Source organism: Schistocerca serialis, chromosome 8, assembly GCF_023864345.2.
Source record: "Schistocerca serialis cubense isolate TAMUIC-IGC-003099 chromosome 8, iqSchSeri2.2, whole genome shotgun sequence".
Lineage (NCBI taxonomy): Eukaryota > Metazoa > Arthropoda > Insecta > Orthoptera > Acrididae > Schistocerca > Schistocerca serialis.
The window spans coordinates 365558885-365586506 of NC_064645.1; the positions used below are offsets into that span (position 1 = coordinate 365558885).

General features: G+C 38.0%; 1 protein-coding gene across 1 annotated transcript in view; it reads left to right on the forward strand.

The window, feature by feature from the left end:
- LOC126417020 (cohesin subunit SA-2-like) overlaps positions 1–27622 on the forward strand; it is a 486856-nt gene that overhangs the window by 278100 nt on the left and 181134 nt on the right. The window lies entirely within an intron of this gene.

Genomic DNA, 27622 nt, shown 5'->3' on the forward strand with positions numbered 1-27622 from the left:
TAGTTTTGTCATTAAAGTTTAGACGTGTTTTTTATAATAAAATTACTTGCAACAACATTTTTTTTTTGTCATCAGTCTACTGACTGGTTTGATGCGGCCCACCACGAATTCCTTTCCTGTGCTAACCTCTTCATCTCAGAGTAGCACTTGCAACCTACATCCTCAATTATTTGCTTGACGTATTCCAATCTCCCTCTTCCTCTACAGTTTTTGCCCTCTACAGCTCCCTCTAGTACCTTGGAAGTCATTCCGCCATGTCTTAGCAGATGTCCTATCATCCTGTCCCTTCTCCTTATCAGTGTTTTCCACATATTCCTTTCCTTTCCTCTCCGATTCTGCATAGAACCTCCTCGTACCTTACTTTTCACTAAACAAAAAAAAAAAAAAAAAAAAAAAAAAAAAAAAAAAAAAAAAAATAAATAAATAAATAAATAAAAAATAGTACATATAGTAATGTAAAGGTTGTACGAAGACAAAGAGTACACCATAATTACACTGGAAGATTAGCCTCTGCATAAATAATCATAAGCAATTAAACTGGGAATTTGACTAGTTTCCTGCAGTTCCAATTCATAGTGTGAAAAGTATTACATAAAAAATAGTTTCAGGTGCATGTACAATTAATCTGTACAGTAATAAAATGCAAAAGTAGTGTAGGGAGCTATCTTATGTGTTTAATCAGGGTGTATACGACCCGGGACAACCGGGAGATCCGGGAAAAACCCGGGAATTTTTTCGTCCGGGAGGAAACCGGGATAAACCCGGGAATGTTTCATTGTTTTAGTTTTCAGTTAAATTTTTGTGATTTTGACAGGTAAGAACCAATACTCTAACAAAGGATATTACTGTGTCCCGCTTCTGCAGAATAATACTGCAGCAACAAAACATGAATGAGAGAAAAAAGATGACAGTAAAACTTAAGTCGCAAAGGAAATACGCCATATAGAACAATAAAACAATGTGCTCATACAAGCGTTTGCCAACCGCAAAGTGTGTCAAAAGCTTTGGGAAGACTATGCAATGCTTTCTAACAACAAATTGCCTCCGATGAGTGTAACGTCACAACTGTTTACTTTAGATTCTTTGAGCAGTTGTGGGCGGGCTCTTGTGCATGTGCAGTTGAGTTGTGTATGAGAAGGACCTTCTCCTGCTTCTGGCTACAGATGTGTGGTTGGGGGCCACTATCTAGTATTGCCCCGGTTTGGAAATATCGGAGATCCAAGGCTGATCCACAGAGCAGTCTTGAGTTGTAGAGGGGAGTCTCTGTGTGACCCGTGTTTACGTTTAGTGATTTTGCTGTTTCATCTTCATTTATTGCTCTCACATTAAATGAAAAGTAAACGGATATCTACGGCCATGAGCTATCAAATGAATTAAAATACATTAGCATAATTATGGAAGGCTAAAATATGTTATTAGTTTCAGGTTTTATCTCCACCTTTCTGACAGTTAATCATTAATCACCTTGTAGAACAATGAAGTTATTTTTGTCGGTTTGCTAAAGAAATTTGGCTTTTATTAATCTTTTCCGCAGGGGCAGTCTATTTATTAGAAATGAGTGTTTGATTCCATACTATGGGCAAGTTTCAACTGTTCGCTGGATTTCAAAAGTGCATGTTTTCATCTTCTAGAACGTATGACATTATGCCATAATAAAGAACCAAACATGAGATAATACAGTACCTGTACTCAAGAAAATTTACATCCGAATCTGGACACACGAATGTGCACTTTAAGCCGAATTACGCATTTTAGTAAAGTTCACGAAATTACGATTTTCTTGGAGTATCCTCTGATGTCTTGTTTCTTTTATGACATAGTGTAAGATCTTTTAATGTTTTACACCTATGAACATACGGGCTTCCTGCGTCATCGTAGCTGCGCAAGCGCGGTGACGCCTGTTTCTGGCGCTCTCTGGAAACTACTGAAACGAACATATTTCTAACAGGTCACGGGAAAATATTGCGAATTGTTGTTTGAAAATGGTTACTTTCAAAGTAAATATCCTTTTATGCAAGATGAATTATGTGCGAGAATGTGCGATGAATTTTTTATGTCAGAGAGAGTTTAACTCTCATTTAAAATTTTGGCCTTTGAGGATGCACATTTAGAAAAATTTCGGCCTCAGAAGATGAGACATTTACGTCTTTATTAAAAATTTTACTGGCACATTTGTGTGATGTACCTTAAAGTGTAACACGCGCTATGTGAAAGCTTAGCTTCTCTTGCAGCTTATTAATCTTAGAGGCCAATATTGTATGTGAAAGCTTTGCTTTTCTTGTAGTAATGCTGCGTATGTTAATTTAAACTATTAACTTTTCCTATTTGTGTGTACGGTCTACTTGACAGTAATATTGCTATTGGCTGACTACATCGCGTATCCTACGTTAGAAGATCCGCTGTCATTGGCTGGCGATATCATGTGACAAGCTTTGACTGGCTACAAAAACGCATTGCAATCTTGATTTCAATGCTTCGGAAACTAACATGTGGCGTATGGTGGAATTTAAATTTACACTTTCGTAATACGAAAATATGCAGCATACATGTTGCTGCACATCAGAGATCTTTCCAAAACGTGTTTTTTTTACTGAGTTTGGTTTTCTAAAGGTCCTCAAGATATACGCCGGTGTATGAAACCATAACATTCAAAGGATTGATAAGTTTTACAGTTCCGAGGAAAAGTATACTGTCACTTAACTCAGAAAAAGTGTATTTTCACCCACAAGAAAGTGTAATTTTAACCGTGAAATCCGGAATTTTTTTTTTCTTGTCTGCGTATACACCCTGTCAATGTAAAATATGTTTAAAAACTGTAAGTAATTTCAATTGGTGATCTAGGAGTTAAATGCTGATATGACTAAAGTATTGGTCACATGACCAAGTTGCGGAGGGAGAGGGCAGTGCAGGTTTGGTGTCTTTTTTTTCAGTGTTCATCGCGAGGGTGAGAACTGTGTCACCTATGAGTAGCATGTGTTAGTGTGTGATAATGTGGTTGGTAATTTGGACTTTCGATAACTGTGGGAATTAATTGACATTAGTTTGCCTTTGCAAAATTGAAACACTGCATATTCATAGACTGGCTCAAAGCAGTGGTACACAACCAAAGCCCTGTGCAGACGCCGTATAATACGTTGTGCAGTTGCAGGCAAGTAAAGTTGGATTCTGTTTTGAGTGTGTTTTGAGACGCATAGCATTCTTTTCAGGTACATTGAATTGACTTGATCTAGACATTTGAGATTTGAATATGTGAGGTGTCTTCATAACAGTTGTAAGCCATATGGTGCAATTGGTGCAGCCGTTACATTGAGGGGTCTCCGGGCTCTTCTAACAGATATCAGACTTGGTTTCTTTATCTCAGTCGTTGCCTTCATTGTTGTTACTATTGTACCTGCAATGTGCTTGAAACAGATATGTCAGGTCACCTGCACTGTTATTCCTAGATTCTTGAAGTTTTTGACTATTTTCAGTTATTTTCCTGCAGTTGAATTTGTCATTGTTTGTTTGTAGCTATTCCAATTGGATGCAGTCAATGAGAACAACTGTGTTGTCAGACTTTTTGATAACACAGAAGAGTCTGTAAAGCATGTGATTACTGTAGTTACCCAATCATAACATGATCCTGAGTGTAAGACAACCCCTCTCCCCCATAATTTACTTTTTTTATTTATTCTTTTAGGCTTCTTGAGAAACTTTCTTTTTTAACATGTTCTGACTAAAATGTTATGAACAGTTTTATCGATATAAATTACCTGCCTAAAAAATTGACATTTATACCTATCTTAAACTAAACCAATTAATTGATTGACTACATTTTGTTCATACAAGGAGATGTATTTACTTGCATGTCTGAAAAAAACAGATCTCATTGACAATCCACGGCTGTGTGAAATAGTTCAGTATTTACTCGGTTACTGTGAATTATTCAACATCAACTCTATTAGGTTTGCGTCAATGTGGGAAGCATGCATTAATGGCCGAATTGGTTGGACCAACTGCTCGTGATAAGCAGGAAATCTGGGTTTGAGCCCTGGTTCAGTGCACACTTTCAAAAATCACTAATAGGTAGTACATCTAGACTCAATACAGCTTGTAGCGGTTCACCTACTTTTCTTTGCTTTCTTTGTTTGTTATCCTTGGTGTCGATGTACTGGCTGCTACACTGGCTGAAAAATGAGTTGTGGAAATACAATTACTGTCTACTGTAAATGATGTTGCCGACAGATGCATAGTTGCATTTCACAGTCTTCTACTTTAATTTTTCATAACCCTCCAATAATACACTGTTATATATGGCCAGTGCAATATTGTTCTAACTTCCTATAAGCCTCATTAATAGTCAGCAGGCGAACCATCAACATACTGCTACAATAGTTTACTGTTGAACATCTACGAGCAGTAAAAGCGTAACCACGAAGTTCACAGTTATTGAAGAATAGAAAGGTACGTATGGAAACAGACACTGTCATTGTTTTCACATATGGCCTGTTGGTGTAACACTTATTTCACTGTTAAGTCAATGCATTGTTGTAGTTCTAACCAACACAAGTTCCTCGTCCAAAACTCGGCCATGGACTGACTGTCTCGTGACCAGAAATTGGGCCCTTATATATCATCACAATAATAGGTACTGAAACTACACACTGTTCAAAGTTAAATTTACACAAATTACAATTAAAATTTAGCTCATTAAAATAACTGAATTGGTTCTTTTTAACAGTTTCTTCTACTACAAGAATTAAAGTCCGAATTATTTATTTAAATCATGAAATTAACAAATATCATTATACAAACAATACTTTCTACAAAACTGTTAATTACTTTGGAATTAATTAAGGGCTGGCTTTGCTAACATGTTTTCAAATAGAGCCAAATAAATCCTTTAAGAATACTATTAGTTGTTCCTCCAAATGTTTATAATTAGTACAGAATTTATATTTGCTTATACGTCAACAGTAGAATTCAAGTTACGAAACAGTTACTGATTTCACCCTATAACATAAGAGACTAACTAGGAATAGTCAAAATAAATTAGAAAATCAATTACATACATAAAACTAAGCACAAAATTAGATCTGGTGTTATATTCTTTAAAACTATTCTATTCACTTATGTGAATGGTAGATAGTTAAAAATGAAAAAAGGAATTTTAAGGAGGCAGATGGCAAAACAAGAGGGCAAGTAAAAATAACCCAGCTTCCTTCATCACTAGCTGATGTTAAATAATTCACAGTCAGTTAATAAATTGTGAATAACAAGAAATAAAATAAAAAATATTGGCCAAATAAAGGTTGTAATCATCTCGATAGATGGTCTGCTCACTTAATTTTCCTGAATTTGGTGGCTAGGCAAACAGCTGGTACCTTAGTATGGTGACAGGGAACAGCTACAGCATGTTGAGGAGTGACCGCATTCAGGATACAGTGATGCATGGGCTTTACCTACAGACTATACCATATTTTATGGACTATAAGACTCACTTTTTTCTTTGAAAAACTGCCTCCAAAATTCAGGTGTGAATAATATTCAAAATTAATTTAAAAATGTCCAGTGTTTGATTTAAAATTCCCACCAGCTTAAAAATAACCATATATTTGATGCCGTGGGAAACCTATCTCTATCTGGCAACAGTGGATTCAACTGGCAGCAGCAGTGCACCAAACATGAGTTGCGGGGATTCACAAGCGTGCTAACGCTGTCTCCCTCCCGCCCCGCCATTCACAATCTCGGAACATTGCCTAGCCTGTGGTGTATCATTGCAGTCTTCTTCAGCAATATATCCTCATATATGGGGTTGAAATCTGTGGCTGCCTTCTCTTGTGTACTTTGTCTGGCAATTTCAGCTGCCATAAACTGCTGTATCTCTTCTCTTTCTACCTGGCATGTGAGAGAGGTGATTTCATGATGGTCTTAGATGACTGTGGTAGGGACCATATTTGAGAGTCAGTCACACATTTTTCACCCAGCATTTTTCTGTTACATTCCCTCAACGTGCTGGCAAAACTTGATGAATTCTTCTTCTCTTGTGACATTCTTTTCCAGAAGAGCTTGGTACGTATCTTCTGTAAACCCTTTCAACACAAATGAGATGGTTTCCGTCATATTTGGACTTTGAGCGTGTTATAGAGCCAAAACTTTCTGTATGTAGCACTGTGTCACTTCCTCATGATGTTTAACCTTGTTCATCAGTTGTTCTTCTGTTTAATGCACTTGCTGCTGATTGTCACCAAATGTTTTCTTGAGCTTGGTTTGGAGTTGGTCATCGCTATCAAGCTCCTCTTGGTTGGGGGTGGGGGCTGTGCTGTTCAAGTAAAGGTAAACATTTGCTAAACATATCATGTTATCCAACCTGTTGTGTTTGGTGACTCAGTCCAATCCCTTCAGCTGTTTCATCAGATCCTGATCAGCATCTTCAGAAAATCCTGATGAATGCCTGATGTGTAGCTGGTGTACTGCTATTTTGGAATCTCTATATCTCCTGAATATATAGACCTTGGGAATGATGTACTGCTAGTATTCGTATATGAAGATGTTTTGAAGTACCCAGCACCCCCACTGCGTCATGTGCTGTGAAAATAAGTTTGTATGACTCCTTTATTTTACTTCCACTCATTATTCAAGAATATTATACCATAATTAAGGTGGAAGCTTTCAGAGCTCTCAAGACAACAGACTGCTACAAGTTTACCGTTAATGCACTCAGTATGCTTAATCCACTTTATCCATCGTGCATCCACATACGAAGGAATTTCAAAGTTTTGAATCTCCTTAGCAGTGGTTCATTCTTAATTCAAACACTCAGTTTGTGTAGATCCCTATATTGATGAGTGTTGCAGTCTTCTTGTTATTCGTGAATGACTGGTTGTCAAGTAACAAAATGCTTATTTCCTTTGTGATGCAGTTAACCAATTGCAGTAATTTCTTACCATAGTTGCCATTAAGTAAAACTGTCATATCATCAGTAAATAAGAGCATTAGGAGCAACCACATTCAGTATTTAGGAGGAATAGAAGGGGCCCATAACCAAAATGTGGGACACCAAATAGTTGATTGCACCCACGCACTATAGTATTTCAGTGCTTGCTTTTGACTTTTGAGTAGTAAACCTGATTGATACCAGTTGCATTCAGATTCTTAATGCAGGAACTGCTGCACTTGTTAGAGAATCACTGTGTGCCATAATGTTAAGTCGGCACCCCCCCCCCCCCCCACCCCCACCCCCCCCACCCACCAACCCCCCACCCACCCACAGAATTTCCAGCTTCACAATTTTCCAGTTTCTTCTTCTTTCTTGGACACTTATTCACCAGTCTTCACAGCATTGTTTTTGTTGACATGCTAAACAACAGTCACTCTTTCAGTCATCTTGTTAATGGAAAGGAGCAAGCCACCATAAAATTATAGTTAATTGATGTAGGCATGTAACGCACAAATCCTTTCTTTTGACTGACCTCATATGGCAAGTCTCTGGCCAAACGAACAGTGTTTCTACGTGCAATGTTTTATGATTCAAACATTATTCAGTAACTCCTAAAAAAACACTAGTAACAACATATAAAATAGCTATTGCAACCACAAGAAAATACAATTGAAGTCACAGTGTGCAAAGAATGGTCACACATACAACTTGAATTTGAAATTGAAGCATAATATGGGTGAGAAATGTTCAAATTATAGAGGTGAAGATGTGACAGTGGTTGCTGTTGTTATATGTCTCACAAGAGTGGCTAAATGTATGCCGTGCTTTGCAGATGAGCCTCACCCAAGTGTTTTCTTCTTGTATATCTATCTGAAAGTGATTCTGAAAAGGAAAAGTGGAGGAGAGTATGGGAACTTGGCAGCTATTAAAATGGTGACAAAAAGCTACGACATACAGATTGCAAAGGTAGTGATGTGCAAGATATTATTAAGGAGCGTTAAAGCATTCATGCTTAGAATTTATTTAAAAATCAGAGACATTATGTGCTTATGAATATTAGTTTATGGGGAGGAATACTTATTTTACTACAAGAACAGTAACTGCTAAATTACGTACATGAAATGTAACCATACAGTAAGATGTTACACACTTTTGACCTCAACAAAAAACTTACGTGAAACGAAAGAGAGTCCTGAAATGTTCATACTTTAAGGTATGATATGGGTTATCACAAAAATGTGGAAATGTTGTGGTAAGAACAGATGCATGAAGAAACCCTATAACCAGATTAACTGATGCTATGTAATCTCACAAATGTAAACTACAAAAGACTGGAATCAGAACAACCACACCTGAAAATACACATCTTGAAAATTAGAAAACTACTTCAGCTGTTGGAAGTCCTCTTTATTGGACTCGCAAGCAGTTTGGTGGCATTATAATTACACCTTGAGGTGAATTTACATCTCAGGTCACAAGAAAATCAAAATTGACAATATATGGAAGACACAACATTTGTCATCAATTTAGAATGAAAACTAAACCGTTCAGGAGGCATTATATCAAAAATAAAAGCTGCAACGTAATGATCCAATTCCCAGTTCACTGATAAGACTGAACGTTATAACCTGATGGTTAGTTTTTATTCCAAATTGACCATAAATGTTGAGTCTTCCATATATTGCCAGTGTTGATCTTCTTAAGACTTGAGATCTATGTTCACATGGAGAAGTCATTGTAATGCTACGAATATAGCCAAAGCAGTTTTCTAATTTCCAAGATAAACTGAAAACTGTGTAGGCTGATGTTGATATGAGCAAATGGGTAATTCTGCAATTTCAGTATTTTTTTATGTCCAGATCTACCACAAAGAAATGATACTAATCAGTTTGCTCATTGCTTCTATAATATTTCCATTATTGTTTGGTTCCTAAATGATTGACAGAAGTAAAATTAATGTCATTAATGGAAGGAATGCAGCCTTGCCAGGAACTGAATGTGGTGTCCATTCAGTGGTAAATTTGGATGTTGACAAAGACCATGGTTAAAATATTTTCTGTTTCATTACTGATGTACTATAACTCTGCTTAATAACAATATATTCTGTTTACAGAAAAATTGTATTCCCTCTTTAATTACTGGTGCACTATTAGTCTACTTAAGAAAAGTGTATTCCGTTTAAAGAAAAAATTGTATCCTCTTGTAATAAGTCTGGAATATTAAGAGGACCCAGTTTCATGTAATTTTTAAAGTAATAAATGCTCTTGCATGTGTTCTTAATGTAAATGGAAAAAAAATGACGTTGCATTTCATTCATATTCATTATAATGGAATCCCAACAAGATGTTTCCCTGGCCAAAACTAATGTTTTGTCATACTGCATTGAATGTCTGATGGAGATACAATGTCCAGCAATTGCAGACTTGCTGGGTTGCAGAAGGTGAGTGCAGCGTTTATGTTCTATGCAATGTTCTTCCACTGTGCATGTTGTTTGTCATATATGGCCATATCACACTGGTAAGGTATTTTATAAATTCCCATCTTTGGCAATAAAAAGTTTACCTTCACCGATCCCGGCAGGTTTGAAATCTTAGATTGGGGTAGAAAACCACTTTCACCACTCTTAAATTTGCAAGTTCTTTAGGCAAACTATTTGCATCCAGCACAGTATGGGTCCTGTGTATAAGGGTTTTAAGCACACTCGTGGTTTGAGATGGCTGATGACAACTTGAAGAGTGCAAGTACAGATTAGTGTGAGTGGGCTTAGAGAATGTCCCAGGGAGCCATCACTCTTCCATCTAACCAAAACATCCAGGAATGGGAGAAAAATAGCCTTTCTCTAATTCTATAGTAGACTGAATGTTCTCATGAATGGAGTAGGATGATGTTAAAAACCCCAATAATCTGTCTTCTCCCTGGTTCCACACTACATAAAGTGTCATCCACATAACGTCATAGTGTGGCCCCATGGAGAAGATAAGTTAATGGAGGTTTTACATCATCTTAACTCCATTCGTGAGAACATTCGATCTACTATGGAAATTGAGAAAAGTGGTTGTCTTCCATTCCTGAATGTTTTGGTTTGATGGAAGATTGACAGCTTTCTTGGACATACTGCTTATCGTAAGCCGACTCACACTGATTTGTACTTACACTATTCAAGTTGCCTTTATCCATCCCAAATCGTGAGTGTGTTTAAAACCCTTGTACACAAGGCCCGTACAGTGTCAGGCACAGGTAGTTTGCCTAAGAGCTTGCACATCTAAGGACAATGTTCAGAGACAATGGATACTTGACGTGGCAGTCTAACAGAGCATTCTCAGCTAAAACCGAGATCTGGGAAGTGGATAAGAGGAGAATGTGCCATCAAAGTCTCTAGCTTTTCTTCCCTTCGTTGGAAATATTTCCTTCAAAATAGCAAGAATTCTTAGTAATTTTCAGGTGAAAGTGATTTTCTGCCCACCATCTAAGATTTCGGACCTGCTGGGATCAGTGAAGGATAATTTGTTGTTGCAAAAGATGGAAATTTACATAATACCTTACCAGTGTGGTATGGGCTATAAAGGACAAGCAACATGCTCAGTGGAAGAAAGTTGCACAGAACATAAAGATTTTACTTGCCTTCTGCAACCCAGAAAGTCTGGAGTTGTGGGACATTGTATCTCCATCAGACATTCAATGGGCTATGACAAAACATTAATTTTGGCCATGGAAACATCTTGTTGGGACTCCATTATAAAAGAATCTCTTGAAATATCCACCACAGAAAATCTAATGAACTGTGACAGCAGCTACTAGCTGGATAATGCGTGGAATCCTGTCCTCTCCAAGATTTGCTCCAGATGGAGATGCTAGAATATTCCAATGATTGCAGTAAGTGGCAGTGCCGAAGACAGCTCATATTTGCAGTTTGACTAGCAAGTGCGCTGCCGCCGGGCAGTGTGGTCGTTCTGTCACCGTGATTCTGACGCATGCGTGGCAATACTCGCAGCACGCTATATAAGATAGAGCGGAGAATGTCTTCTTTTTCCCAGCGTTTCTCATTCCGAATCAGACACAACCCAGATGATGGCTGAACCGGCTTAAAACTGTGTCACAGCAAATGTTTTGCTCATAATTCCCCAAGTATTCAAATTATGCTAACTTCAGCAGTTTAAAATGCCTGATTATTTCCAGAAATAGACATTAGTGATCAAACACTAAAGAAGCTCAGTTTAGCTGGCTTTACGGTCACAAGTATGCCTCATAGTGTTGATTTGAATATTAGAGTACTGGCTTAAACTTTTTATAACTACATTCCTTGTTGTGTTTCAAAATTATCTACTGGGGAAACTAAGTGAAGAAAATATTCATTTGGCAAAAGTGAGCATTAAGAAAGTAGATAACTGCAATCTTGCAGAGATCTCTTCTAATATCTTGGAATTCTTACAATCACATCATAATAAATTTAGACCCTCCCATGAACCATAAACCTTGCCATTGGTGGGAAGGCTTGCGTGCCTCAGTGATACAGATAGCCTACCGTAGGTGCAACCACAACGGAAGGGTATCTGTTGAGAGGCCAGACAAAGGTATGGTTCCTGAAGAGGGGCAGCAGCCTTTTCAGTAGTTGCAGGGGCCACAGTCTGTACGATTGACTGATCTGGCCTTGTAACACTAACCAAAACGGCCTTGCAGTGCTGGTACTGCGAACGGCTGAAAGCAAGGGGAAACTACGGCCGTAATTTTTCCCGAGGGCATGCAGCTTTACTGTATGGCTAAATGATGGCGTCCTCTTGGGTAAAATATTCCGGAGCTAAAATAGTCCCCCATTTGGATCTCCGAGCGGGGACTACTCAAGAGGACGTCCTTATCAGGAGAAAGAAAACTGGCATTCTACGGATCGGAGCGTGGAATGTCGGATCCCTTAATCGGACAGGTAGATTAGAAAATTTAAAAAGGGAAATGGATAGGTTAAAGTTAGATATAGTGGGAATTAGCGAAGTTTGGTGGCAGGAGGAACAAGACTTCTGGTCAGTTGAATACAGGGTGATAAATACAAAATCAAATAGGGGTACTGCAGGAGTAGGTTTAATAATGAATAAAAAAATAGGAATGCGGGTAAGCTACTACAAACAACATAGTGAATGCATTATTGTGGCCAAGATAGACACGAAGCCCACACCTACCACAGTAGTACAAGTCCATATGCCAACGAGCTCTGAAGATGACGAAGAAATTCAAGAAATGTATGATGACATAAAAGAAATTATTCAGGTAGTGAAGGGAGTCGAAAATTTAATAGTCATTGGTGACTGGAATTCGATAGTAGGAAAAGGAAGAGAAGGAAACGTATTAGGTGAATATGGATTGGGGCTAAGAAATGAAAGAGGAAGCCGCCTGGTAGAATTTTGCACAGAGCACAACTTAATCATAGCTAACACTTGGTTCAAGAATCATAAAAGGAGATTGTATACATGTAAGAAGCCTGGAGATACTGACAGATTTCAGATAGATTATATAATGGTAAGACAGAGATTTAGGAACCAGGTTTTAAATTGTAAGACATTTCCAGGGGCAGATGTAGACTCTGACCACAATCTATTGGTTATGAACTGTAGATTAAAACTGAAGAAACTGCAAAAAGGTGGGAATTTAAGGAGATGGGACCTGGACAAACTGACTAAATCAGTGGTTGTACAGAGTTTTAGGGAGAGCACAAGGGAACAATTGGCAAGAATGGGGGAAAGGAATACAGTAGAAGAAAAATGGGTAGCTTTGAGGGATGAAGTAGTGAAGGCAGCAGAGGATCAAGTAGGTAAAAAGACGAGGGCTAGTAGAAATCCTTGGGTGGCAGAAGAAATAATGAATTTAATTGATGAAAGGAGAAAACATAAAAGTGCAGTAAATGAAGCAGGCAGAAAGGAATACAAAAGTCTCAAAAATGAGATCGACAGGAAGTGCAAAATGGCTAAGCAGGGTTGGCTAGAGGACAAATTTAAGGATGTAGAGGCTTATCTCACTTGGGGTAAGATAGATACTGCCTACACGAAAATTAAAGAAACCTTTGTATATAAGAGAACCACTTGCATGAACATCAAGAGCTCAGATGGAAACCCAGTCCTAAGCAAAGAAGGGAAAGCAGAAAGGTGGAAGGAGTATATAGAGGGACTATACAAGGGCGATGTACTTGAGGACAATATTATGGAAATGGAAGAGGATGTAATGAATATGAAATAGGAGATACGATACTGCATGAAGAGTTTGATAGAGCACTGAAAGACCTAAGTCGAAACAAGGCCCCGGGAGTAGACAACATTCCATTAGAACTACTGACAGCCTTGGGAGAGCCAGTCCTGACAAAACTCTACCATCTGGTGAGCAAAATGTATGAGACAGGCGAAATACCCTCAGACTTCAAGAAGAATGTAATAATTCCAATCCCAAAGAAAGCAGGTGTTGACAGATGTGAAAATTACCGAACTATCAGTTTAATAAGTCACGGCTGCAAAATACTAATGCGAATTCTTTACAGATGAATGGAAAAACTAGTAGAAGCCAACCTAGGGGAAGATCAGTTTGGATTCCGTAGAAACACTGGAACACGTGAGGCAATACTGACCTTACGACTTATCTTAGAAGCTAGATTAAGAAAAGGCAAACCTACATTTCTAGCATTTGTGGACTTGGAGAAAGCTATTGACAATGTTGACTGGAATACTCTCTTTCAAATTCAGAAGGTGGCAGGGGTAAAATACAGGGAGCGAAAGGATATTTACAATTTGTACAGAAACCAGATGGCAGTTATAAGAATCGAGGGGCATGAAAGGGAAGCAGTGGTTGGGAAGGGAGTGAGACAGGGTTGTAGCCTATCCCCGATGTTATTCAATCTGTGTATTGAGCAAGCAGTGAAGGAAACAAAAGAAAAATTCAGAGTAGGTATTAAAATCCATGGAGAAGAAATAAAAACTTTGAGGTTCGCCAATTACATTGTGATTCTGTCAGAGACATCAAAGGACTTGGAAGAGCAGTTGAACGGAATGGACAGTGTCTTGAAGGAAGAGTATAACATGAACATCAACAAAAGCAAAACGAGGATAATGGAATGCAGTCGAATTAAGTCGGGTGATTCCGAGGGAATTAGATAAAGGAGTTTTGCTATTTGGGGAGCAAAATAACTGATGATGGTCGAAGTAGAGAGGATATAAAATATAGACTGCCAGAGGCAAGGAAAGCGTTTCTGAAGATGAGAAATTTTTTTAACATCGAGTATAGATTTAAATGTCAGGAAGTCGTTTCTGAAAGTAATTGTATGGAATGTAGCCCTGTATGGAAGTGAAACATGGACGATAAATAGTTTGGACAGGAAGAGAATAGAAGCTTTTGAAATGTGGTGCTACAGAAGAATGCTGAAGATTAGATGGGTAGATCACATAACTAATGAGGAGGTATTGAGCAGGGTTGGGGAGAAGAGGAGTTTGTGGCAGAACTTGACTAGAAGAAGGGATCGGTTGGTAGGATATGTTCTGAGGCACCAAGGGGTCACCAATTTAGTATTGGAGGGCAGTGTGGAGGGTAAAAATCATAGAGGGAGACCAAGAGATGAATACACTAAGCAGATTCAGAAGGATGTAGGTTGCAGTAGGTGCTGGGAGATGAAGCAGCTTGCACAGGATAGAGTAGCATGGTGAGCTGCATCAAACCAGTCTCAGGACTGAAGACCGCAACAACAACAACAACAACAACATGGCACTTGTGTCAAGGGATAAGTCAGTTTCAGGTGAAGTGTGACTTACACAACCACAATACTTGACACAGAATGGATTTTGCCTCTTTGTTTTGGGTTGAAAGCAGGTTTCCAGTTCTTCAGCTAATTCTCACTGATAGAAATAAAGAAACTAGGGCCCCTGTAAGTTCAAAATTAAATTAAATGACTGCCTTTTTTATGAGTGAACCACTTCTAACCAATATGGGATTTTGGGTCCATTGTCATGAAGACACTTTTCACTTATTCATTTCTTCAAACGCCCACTTGAACCGCAGACATTGCCATTGGTGGGGAGGCTTGTGTGCATCACCGATCCAGATATCAATACCGAAGTTTCAACTACAACGGAGGATATCTTTTGATGGGCCATATGAATGTGTGGTTCCTGAAGAGGGCCAGCAGCCTTTTCAATAGTTGCAGGGGCAACAGTCTGGGTGATTGATGGAACTGGCCTTGTGACATCAACCATATCAGAATTGCTGTGCTGGCACTGTGAACGACATAAAGCAAGGGGAAACTACAGCTGCAGTTTTTCCCGAGGGCATGCAACTTTACTGTATGGCTAAATGATGATGGTGTCCTCTTGGGTAAAATATCCTGGAGGTAATATAGTTCCCCATTCCGATCTCCAGGCGAGGATTACCCAGTAGGACGTCACTATCAGGAGAAACAAAACTGGCAGTCTATAGATCAGAGTGCGGAATGTCAGATCCCTTAATTGGGCTGTTAGGTTAGAAAATTTAAAAAGGGGAATGGATATGTTAAAGTTAGATATACGGATAAGCTACTAGGAACAGCATAGTGACCGCATTATTGTAGCCAAGATAGACACAAAGCCCACACCTATCACAGTAGTAAAAGTTTATGTGCCAACTAGTTCCACAGTAGACAAAGAGTTTGAAGAAATGTATTATGAGATAAAAGAAATTTTTCAGATAGTTGAAGGAGACGAAAATTTAATTTTCATGGGGGACTGGAATTCGATAATAGGAAAAGGAAGAGAAGGAAAAGAGGTGAATATGGACTAGGAGCAAGGAATGAAAGAGGAAGCCGCTTGGTAGAATTTTACACAGAGCATATCTTGACTATAGCTATCACATTGTTTAAGAATCTTGAAAGAAGGCTGTATCCATGGAAGAGACCTGGAGACACCAGAATGTTTCAGAGTCATTATGGTAAGACAGGGATTTAGGAACCAGATTTTAAATTTTATGACATTTCCAGGGGCAGATGTGGACTCTGACCATGATTTGTTAATTTTCAACTGTAGATTAAAACTGAAGAAACTGAAAAAAGGAATGAATTTAAGGAGATGGGACCTGCTAAACTGAAAGAACTAGAGGTTGTAGAGTGTTTCAGAGGGAGCATTAGGGAATGATTGACAAGAACAGGGGAAAGGAATACAGTAGAAGAAGAGTGAGTAGCTCTCAGAGATGAAATAGTGAAGGCAACAGAGGATCAAGTAGGTAAAAAACCGAGGGCTAGTAGAAATCCTTGGGTAACACAGGAGATATGGAATTTAATCGATGAAAGGAGAAGATGTAAAAATGCAGTAAACGAAGCAGGTGAAAAGGAAAACAAATGTCTCAAAAATGATATCGGCAGGAAGTGCAAAATGGCTAAACAGGAATGGCTAGCAGACAAATGTAAGGATGTGGAAGCATATATCACTAAGGTTAAGATAGGTGCTGCCTACAGGAAAATTAAAGAGACCTTTGGAGAAAAGAGAACCACCTGTATGAATATCAAGAGCACAGGTGGAAAACCAGTCCTAAGCAAAGAAGGGAAAGCAGAAAGGTGGAAGGAGTATATAGAGGGTTTATACAAGGGCAATGCACTTTAGGGCAATATTATGGAAATGGAAGAGGATGTAGATGAAGATGAAATTGGAGATGATATACTGCGTGAAGAGTTTGACAGAACACTGAAAGACCTAAGTCGAAACAAGGCCCCGGGACTAGACAACTTTCCATTAGAACTACTGACAGCCTTGGGCGAGCGAGTCCTGACAGTACTCTACCATCTGGTGAGCAAGATGTATGAGACAGGTGAAATACCCTCAGACTTCAAGAAGAGTATAATAATTCCAATCCCACAGAAAGCAGGTGTTGACAGGTGCACTGTCAGCATTTTGCAACTCTGACTTATTAAACTAACACAGAATCTTTACAGAAGAATAGTATAATAGGTAGAAGCTGACCATGAGGAAGATCAATTTGGATTCCATGTAAGTGTAGGAACAGTATAGGCAATACTGCCCCTATGACTTATCTTAGAAAATAGTTTAAGGGGTGGCAAACCTATGTTTATAGCATTTGTAGACTTAGAAAAACTTTTGACAGTGTTGACTGGAATACTCTCTTTCAAATTATGAAGGTGGCAGGGGTAAAATACGGGGCGTGAAAGGCTATTTACAATTTGTACAGAAACCATATGTCAGTTGTAAGAGTCAAGGGGCATGAAAGGGAAGCAGTGTTTGAGAAGGGAGTGAGACAGAGTTGTAGCCTATCCCCAATGTTATTCAATCTGTAAATTGAGCAAGCAGTAAAGGAAACAAAAGAAAATTTTGGAATAGGAATTAAAATCCAGGGAGATGAAATAAAAACCTTGATGTTGGCTGATGACATTGTAATTGTGTCAGAGACAGCAAAGCAATTGGAAGAACAGTTGAACAGAATGGCCAGTGTCTTGAAAGAAGGCTGTAAGATGAAGAGCAACAAAAGCAAAATGAGGATAAAGGAATGTTGTTAAATTAAATCAGGTTATACAGAAGGAGTTCGATTAGGAAATCACACACTTAAAGTAATAGGTGAGATTTGCTTTTTGGGGAGCAAAATATCTTATGATGGTCGAAGTAGAGAGGATATAAAATGTAGACTGGTAATGGCAAGGAAAGCATTTCTGAAGAAGAGAAATTTGGTAACATTGAGTATAGATTGAAGTGTCAGGAAGTCATTTCTGAAAGTATTTGTATGGAGTGTAGTCATGTATGGAAGTGAAACATGGATGATAAACAGTTTAGATGGGAAGAGAGTAGAAGCTTTTGAAATGGGGTACTATAGAAGAGTGCTGAAGATTAGGTGGGTGGACCATGTAGCAAATGAGGAGTTACTGAATAGAATTGGGCAGAGGAGAAATTTTGGCACAATTTGCATACGAGAAGGGATCAGTTTGTGGGATATGTTACTTGGAAATGAAGAGGCTTGCACAGGATAGAATAGACTGGAGAGTTGCAGCAAACAGTTGTTGGACTGAGGACCGTAACAACAATTCCTCAGACTAGTTTTGGTGAAGTCCTGCAATCTTCAGTGAGTTTCTTTATTCTACAACTTGAAAATTAACATGATTACACTACATAATGAAAAAAAATGTTACTATACAAGGGAGTAGCAAAAGGGGTGTGAGAGGGGTAGGTCAGTCCTCATACCCCATATCTTTCAGTCCTCATACCCCATATCTTCCCTCCGGTAGTAAGTGCTGTTTACAAACCTATAGCGGCATCCGGCTTGGTCCATGATTCTAAGTTGACACTTTTCCACAGTGTCATTTTCACCATAGGTGTCATCCAACTAGCATCATAAAAAGCAGCAGTTACCAGATGACCATCTATCATTAGCAGGATTGATGTGACAGTACTGCACTTCATTCATGCTGCTGCTAGCATGACTGTGCAGCTTCATTGCCAGCCACTATCAAAACCACTATCCAGCATCCATTTATGTGTGTGTTGCCTGGAAGTGTATGTTTGCAAAGAGAGCAGTGGTATTCAATGAGTAGTATTGCTGTTTTTGTTTGTGAGTTATGGTGACTGAGTTTCAAGACACACACAACCATTAGAGAGAATCATCTACAAGGTATAGAATTTCTTTGTGATCTTAAAGACAATGCCAGAATGTACAAAATCTAATTGGAACTGCAGGCAGTGGAAACCTGTAGTAAGAAATGAAGTTTCAATTTCTGAGAAAAAGAAATTAGTGTGACAAGAACTGTCACTGATTTCGGTGCTTTCCAGAAAGGCAGTGTTCATCGCACTGTATTGGAAATTTATAACTGTGGTGACTATGCTATAAGGCATAAGGTAGCAGATGTTCTAAATAACAAGATTGCTTTTATAGGGGGCCACCATTTGAGTGCAAGAAATCTGAAACATTTGGGATTTTTGTACAGAAAGCGCAATGATGGAAGACACATTGTGATGGATAAATATGATACTGTAGAAGCTAGGGCTACTTTCCAGAGAAAACTGCAGAATATCATGAAAGAAAATTATCACCACCCTATTAGTTATCTTGACAAAACCTGGCACAACCCCGAGAGAACATCTGGCAGGATTCAAAAGGCAGTGCCAGGTTAAAAGCACCAACTGCTGAAGGAGACAGACTTACTGTCTATCATTCATGATCATCTGAAAATGGCCATACCAAAGGTGCAGAGCCAGTGGTTGTAATGAAGTAATGTATAGTGATGTATTTAAATACTGATTTTTAGAGTTTTTATGTGGTTTAGAACAACATGATTTACAGGGTTTAGTCATTCAAGAAACAAAGGACAAAATTCCTAATTCAGGCACAAAACAGGAAGGAACTGCACAATGGCCAGGAGAGAGAAGTATTTGAATTTCAGGGTCCTAAACAAAGGTGGAGTTTTTGGAGGAAGGCAGGAACCCACATAAATTTGATATCTTAGCAACAGAAATGAGTCACAGCTTTGTGAGGCTGCCCACTTCCCACTTACAATAGAAACTGTGTGAGCCCTAGTGAAAGGAAAGGTCATATGCAGCAATTGCACAGTCAGAATGAAACATGCGGAATTTATTTGAGGAATCACTTAATGGTGTTATGTGTTATGATAGAAAACTGAATTAAGTGCATATGCCACACTGAAAATTTGTAATAAAATGACTTTCTGAGGGAAGGCATCGAAGGAAAATTAGTTGGATGCATTGTTATTACTTTAAATGACTTGTGGGACAGTGGGTCTTCAGAGCAGGACAATGAAACAGCAACAAATTTCATTAAACAATATGTCCTGTTTCCTTCCCCTCCCCAAAGCTGTAAACACTGTTCCGTACTCCATTCCCTTTCTCCCCATTTTTCCTTTTCTTCCCCCCCCCCCCCCCCCCCCCCCCCCAAAAAAAAAAAAAATCAATATGAGGCCATAGAGATGATGATAATAATAATAAAGATTTTATTGTCTTTAGGCCATTACAGCAATTGACAACGTCAAATGAAGTTACAATTTATAATACAGTGTGATAAGGTATTGACTACTGAAATGTTTTAGCTTATATTATAATAAATGTACAGTGGGTCATCTGTTGGATTACTGCATTTTACAGTTGAAGAATTCATTGATATCATAGAACGGGTGGGCAATAAACCATTCATGCAGTCTTTCTTTGAATGTATGTTCAGGAAGATCCTGTATGGCATGTGGCAGCTTATTAAATAGTTTGTGCCATGTGACTTCATAGCTATTTATTGATTTTGATAGTCTGTGGTAAGGCGTGTATATGTGTTTGATGCTTCCTGTGTTGTAACAATGTACATTTTCTCTACGTTTCACATTTTCACATCTTGTAGGTTCTTCTTCATAAAGATTAAGACATTGTATATATAGAGGTTTATTACAGTCATAATTTTTTTTTTACTAAATAACGGTTTGCAGTGAGCCTTATGTGAAGAATTTGTAATTATCCTAATGGCTTTCTTCTGCAATAGTAGGATGTCATGTATATGACTACAGTTACCCCACAAGATAATGCCATAGGATATTATACTTTGGAAAAAATGCAAAATAAGATGATCTGATGTATGTTTCAGGTACACAATTTCTGAGTTGTCTTAATAAATAAATTACTCTAGATAGCTTACTAATAACTTACTAATAGCTTACTACTAATATAGTCTACATGTTGGCCCCAGGATAACTTTTCGTCTAAATAAACTCCCAGGAATTTAACAGAACTAGGGTCATCTGATAGTGGCATGTCTCTTAGAGTGAAGATTATCTGCTGAGTTTTATTTTCATTTAGCAGGAAACCATTTGCTCTGAACCAATATGCTGCATGAGTGAGTGTATTTTCAGCACAGGTTTTAAGATCATCAAGATTGTTACTGCTATGAAGAAAAGTTGTATCATCTGCATACAATACAGTGGTGGATCTAATAAACGAGGGGAGGTCATTGATCATTATCAGAAACAGGAAGGGCCCCAGTACAGATCCCTGAGGCACACCTACTTTAACATTTTCTATGTTTGACATTTCCTTACCAACACAAACTACCTGTTTATGGTTGTTGAGATAACCTTTTAATAGTCTGAGACTGTTTCCTTTGATGCCGTAGAATTCTAGTGGGTATACACTGCTTGTGCCGGCATATTTGTCAAAATTACTTTTGGAGAGCAGAAGACCCAGGTTTTATGCTTCATACTGAAGTTAAAACTAATATTCAAAGCTAAAGAATGCTTAAGTGCTCCACAGTAAAATTTGAATAGGTGAGCATTAATAATATATTTGCTGTAATACATTCTGAAACACACGATAATACATTAATGTGGATAGGTTGCTGTTTCACTGTAGTGTTTTTCAAACTTTTTTTTGTGTACATACATGGTGTCTCTATGTGTGGATGGATATGTGCGTGTGTGCGAGTGTATACCTGTCCTTTTTTCCCCCTAAGGTAAGTCTTTCCGCTCCCGGGATTGGAATGACTCCTTACCCTCTCCCTTAAAACCCACTTCCTTTCGTCTTCCCCTCTCCTTCCCTCTTTCCTGATGAGGCAACGGTTTGTTGCGAAAGCTTGAAATTTGTGTGTGTGTTTGTGTTTGTTTGTGTGTCTATCGACCTGCCAGCGCTTTTGTTCGGTAAGTCACCTCATCTTTGTTTTTATATATAATTTTTCCCACGTGGAATGTTTCCTTCCATTATATACATACATACATACATACATACATTAATACTCGTGCTATAGATCATGAATACGACATTTTGTAATGATGTGGAACGTATCACTTTAACATCTGTTGACAATAGGCAAATTGTTAGGGCCATAGCCTTTTTAGATTTCGGACCTCCCCATCTGGGCCATAATAATAGTAATAATGTCTGAGAAAGGAAAATAATAATATTTTTTTACAGTTACTACTTCATATCTGAAAATTAATCTATTGAGTAGAAAGAGCTGTCATTCAGAAAGTCTTTCAACTTTCTTTTAAGTGTTGGTTGGCTATCTGTCAGACTTTTGATGCTATTTGGAAAATGTCCAAAAATTTTTGTGGCAGCATAATTCACCCCTTTCTGTGCCAAAGTCAGATTTAACCCAGAATAGTGATCATCCTTTCTTCTAGTGTTGTAGCTATGCACTTTGCTGTTATTTTTTATTTGGTATGGGTTACTAACAACAAATATCGTAAGTGAGTATATGTATTACAAAGGTACTGTGAACGTCCCGAGTTCCTTAAATAAGTGTCTGCAAGGTGACCTTGGGTTGGCTCCAGCTATTAGTCTTATTACACGCTTTTGTGCAATGAATACTTTCTTTCTGAATGAAGAATTGCCACAAAATATGGTGCCATATGAAAGCAGTGAATGAAAATAGGCATAGTAGGCTAATTTACTGATATGGTTAGCACCTAAATTTGCAATATCCCTAATAGCATAAGTAGCTGAACCTGACTGTTTCAGAAGATCATCAAAATGTTTCTTCCAATTCAATTTCTCATCAAGGCACAGACCCAGAAATTTTGAGTATTCTGCCTTAGCAACAGACATCTGTTCATAGTCTATATTTATCAATGCTGTTAGGCCATTTACTGTACAGAGTTTTGTATGCTGTGTTTTCTAAAAATTTAGTGAGAGTCCATTTACAGAGAACCAGTTAATAATTTTCTGAAAGACATTATTTATGATCTCCTCAATTGATTCTTGTTTCATGGGTGTGATTACTATACTTCTATCATCAATAAAAAGAACTAGCTTTTCATCTTCATGAATATAGAGTGGCAAGTCATTAATATATATTAAGAACAGTATGGAACCCAAGACTGAGCCCTGTGGGACACCATTCTTGATACCTCTCCAGTTAGAGGACTGTGCTGATTTTTGCAGACTATCTGCACTGGTAATTTCAACCTTCTGCATTCTTCCAGTTAAATATGTGCAATAATTAAGCTAGTCTAGGAGGATTTCATGATTCGCACAATCAAAAGCCTTTGAGGGATCACAAAATATACCAACACGCGGTGTCAGGTTATTCAGTGCACTTAATATTTGATCAGTGAAAGTATATATAGCATTTTATATTGAAAAGCCTATCTGAAAACCAAACTGACATTTTGTTAGTACTTCATTTTTACAAACATGTGATGCTTCTCTTGAATACAATACTTTTTCAAGAATTTTGGATAAAGCTGTCAGAAGTGAGATAGGGCAGTAGTTGTTAGCATCAGACATATCCCCTTTTTTATGCAATGGTTTAACAGTGGTATATTTCAGTCTAATTACTAGATGGCCCTGCCATAGGTCACATGGATATCAACTGTGTTTTTAAAAATAGGATCCCCCATTTTTTATTACATATTCGTATAGTAAGTAAAGAAATATGAATGTTTTAGTTGGATCGCTTTTTTCGCTTTGTGATGGATGGCGTTGCAATAGTCACAAACGTATAAGTACGTGGTATCACGTAACATTCTACCAGTGCGGACGGTATTTGCTTTGTGATATATTACTCTTGTTAAAATGGACCGTTTACCAATTGTGGAAAAGGTTGATATTGTGTTGATGTGTGGCTGTTGTGATCAAAATGCCCAATGGGCGTGTGCTATGTATGCTGCTCGATATCCTGGACGACATCATCCAAGTGACCGGACCATTCGCTGGATAGTTTCATTATTTAAGGAAACAGGAAGTGTTCAGCCACATGTGAAACGTCAACCACGACCTGCAACGAATGATGATGCCTAAGTAGGTGTTTTAGCTGCTGTCATGGCTAATCTGTACATTAGTGGCAGACAAATTGCGCGAGAATCGGGAATCTCAAAAATGTCGGTGTTGAAAATGCTACATCATCATCGATTGCACCCGTACCGTATTTCTATGCACCAGGAATTACATGGTGACGACTTTGAACATCGTGTATAGTTCTGCCATTGGGCACAAGAGAAATTAAGGGATGATGAGAGATTTTTTGCACACATTCTATTTAGCGACAAAGCGTTATTCACCAACAGCGGTAACGTAAACCGGTGTAATATGCACTATGGTGCAACGGAAAATCTACGATGGCTGCAACAAGTGGAACATCAGCGACCTTGATGGGTTAATGTATGGTGTGGCATTATGGGAGGAAGGATAATTGGTGCCCATTTTATTGACGGCAATCTAAATAGTGCAATGTATGCTGATTTCCTACGTAATGTACTACTGATGTTACTACACCGACAACGCCTGGCAACATGTGTCAGCACATTGTCAGTGCATGTGCGAACATAACAGAATGCGAACTACTTGCTGTTGAGAGGAATGTTGTTTCCAGAATGAGATTTTCACTCTGCAGCGGAGTGTGCGCTGATATGAAACTTCCTGGCAGATTAAAACTGTGTGCCCGACCGAGACTCGAACTCGGGACCTTTGCCTTTCGCGGGCAAGTGCTCTACCATCTGAGCTACCGAACCACGACTCACGCCCGGTACTCACAGCTTTACTTCTGCCAGTACCTCGTCTCCTACCTTCCAAATGTTGTTACACGTATTACCAAATGCATTAAGGCTGACGGACATCATTTTGAGCATTTATTGCATCAATGTGGTATTTACAGGTAATCACGCTGTAACAGCATGTGCTCTCAGAAATAAGTTCACAAAGGTACATGTATCACATTGGAACAACCAAAATAAAATTTTCAAATGTACCTACGTTCTGTATTTTAATTTAAAAAACCTACCTGTTACCAACTGTTCGTGTAAAATTGTGAGGCATATGTTTGTGACTATTACAGCACCATTTATCACAAAACGAAAAAAGTGGTCCAACTAAAACATTCATATTTCTTTATGTACTACACGAATATGTAATAAGAAATGGGGGTTCCTATTTTTAAAAATGCAGTTTCTATCCGTTTGACCTATGGCAGCGCCATCTAGCATGCCAGCCATAACACCATCTGGTTTCCCTCTTCAAGCTAGACAAGTTTCGTTCTTTGTAGTTTTTTCATTTGATGCTTATTTCGTGAGATATTTGGCCCGGTCACGATCAATGGACCACCGTGTATGTGCCTGAGAATCCTACTTATCTGTTGGGAACAAGCTTTTAGTACTCTGTTGGAAATGGCTTCAACTCCATGTGAGCTTTTACTTTTGAGTGAATTTATTATTTTCCTAATTTCTGTAGGGGTGGTGAGTTGAATTTCAGTTTTATCAAATTGCCTAGGTATTGCTTCTTCCGTATACTGTCTTGCATTTACAAATAATTAGCTGCATCCTATTTTCTCTGCAACACTTAAAAAATGATTAAAAATATTTTCTACTTCTGACTTCTTGTTAACAAACTTTTCATTGAGTTTGATAGAAATACAGTCTTCCTGTTCTCTCGGTTGCCCTGTTTCCCTTTTAACAATATTCCATATTGTTTTAATTTTGTTATCAGATGTGCTAATTTCAGACATAATGCACATACTTCTGGACTTTTTAATAACTTTTTCTTAATACAGTGCAGTAGTTTTTATACTGTTTCACTGTCTCTGGATCATTACTCCTTCCACCTATAACTTACATTTCCCTTTTCTGTGTACAAGATATTTTTATCCCTTTAGTAAGCCATAGCTGTTTAGATAGGTTCTTACAATTACATTTCACTGTTTTCTTTGGGAAACCGTTTTATTTATTTATTCATTATTGGTCCTGTAGATCATACAATTTGTACAGCAAAGCACATCATGATATAGGACAAGTCAATTTGAAAATTATATTGAGATGGTATATGATGAGAGATGACGGTAATGGTACATAACTCACATAGCATAATACATATAGGATATATAGACAAAATATAAAAAGGTGGAGTGTGATGAGAGAGGACAGTGGTGATACATACTACACATAGCAGCGTACATATAAGAGATACAGGAAGAAATCAATAACATACAATAATTAAATTATCTTACTAAGTAGAAATACCTACAAGTGAATAAACAGCTTATTACAAGTAATTAAAATTTTGTGGTGCATACTCCCCATAGCAGAATACATATATGAGATAAAGACAGAATGTAAATAAGATACAATGATTAAATTATCTTACTAAGTAGAAATAACTACAAGTGAATAAACAGCTTGTTCACAGTAATTAAAATTTTGTTTCAAGAAATTCATGTACAGAATAGAAACAATGATTTAGTAGTAATTCCTTTAATTTAATTCTCATTATTTTTGGGTTTTTGCTTGTTTTTATGTCTGTTTGGAGGTGGTTGTATATTTTAATACCCATACACTTAACCCCATTCGCATATAATTTTGTGTTGTGAGCTATAGTGTGTAATTGGGTTTTGTTTCTGGTGTCGTGTGTGTGTGTGGCGGTCTGCATTTCTGTGGAGGGATTCCAAGTGCTGTACTGTAAAACAAGCTAGTTCCATTATATAGAAGCATGGCAGTGACAGGATTTTTAACTCTTGAAACAGTGGTTTGAGAGAATCAGAGCTATTTCCCCATAAGATTAGACCATACCTCAAGACAGACTCAAACAGGGCATGGTACACCAGCTTCAAGGTATCTACACTGGCTGTGTCTTTTAATGACCTTAATAGGTAACAGGTTTTATTAAGCTTTTGTGACAGTGCCTCAATATGTGGTTTCCAGTTTAGAGTGTTATTGATTGTAAGTCCAAGAAATTTGGTGTCCTGCCTGCTTGTAATGTCATCTTTGCCAATAACTATAACTGCACTGAAGGAGGTAAGATTTTGTATAGAGTGGAAGTTGTTTTCAGATGTACACACAAAGGTATCATGAAATAGGTTCAATTTTAAATTAGCATCAGGTTCCCTATACCCTTCATGCCAGTCTAACTGTTGCAAACTTTCTCTAAAATTTTCAATTGTTAATTGAATGCGCTATTTTGGAGGACTGTTATGCATTACTGTAGGGAGCTATGTCGTGTACTGTAACCAGCTGTGCATCATGATCAGACAGACCATTCTTAACACACAAATTATATTTATCTTGGTCTATAAAAACATTATCTATCAGTATGCTGCTTTCCTATACCACCCAAGTAGGAAAATCAAGGGAAGTCTACATTGAAATCCCCACAAACAATAATTTGCTTCCCTCTATCTGACAGATAGCACAACAAAGAATCCAAGTCTTTCAAAAATAGCTGAAAATTTCCCAGTGGGGGCCTATACACAGCTACAATTATAAAAGCACCATTATTTACTTTAAGCTCACATGCACACTTCTGTATGTTGCTCCACAAAAAATATTTTAGTTTCCAAATTTTTCACACTACGGCCGATTTTAACATATATGGCAACTCATCCTCTCTCCATAGTGTCTCTACTTACATGTGCTGGAAGCTTATATTCACCTACATTTACCATTTCTGTACCTGTGGCTATAAGATGTTCAGACAGGCATAGTAAATCAATTCACCCTTATTTTCTAAATCATCTAACCAAACAAGAAGCTCATCTGCTTTGTTTTTTAATCCCTGATATTATGATGCAATATACTGTTATTGCTTTTCATTGTGCTTTTATGAGAATCTTGTGACATGTTGTTGTTGTTGTTGTTGTTGTTGTTGTGGTCTTCAGTCCTGAGACTGGTTTGATGCAGCTCTCCATGCCACTCTATCCTGTGCAAGCTTTTTCATCTCCCAGTACCTACTGCAACCTACATCCTTCTGAATCTGCTTAGTGTATTCATCTCTAGGTCTCGCTCTACGATTTTTACCCTCCACG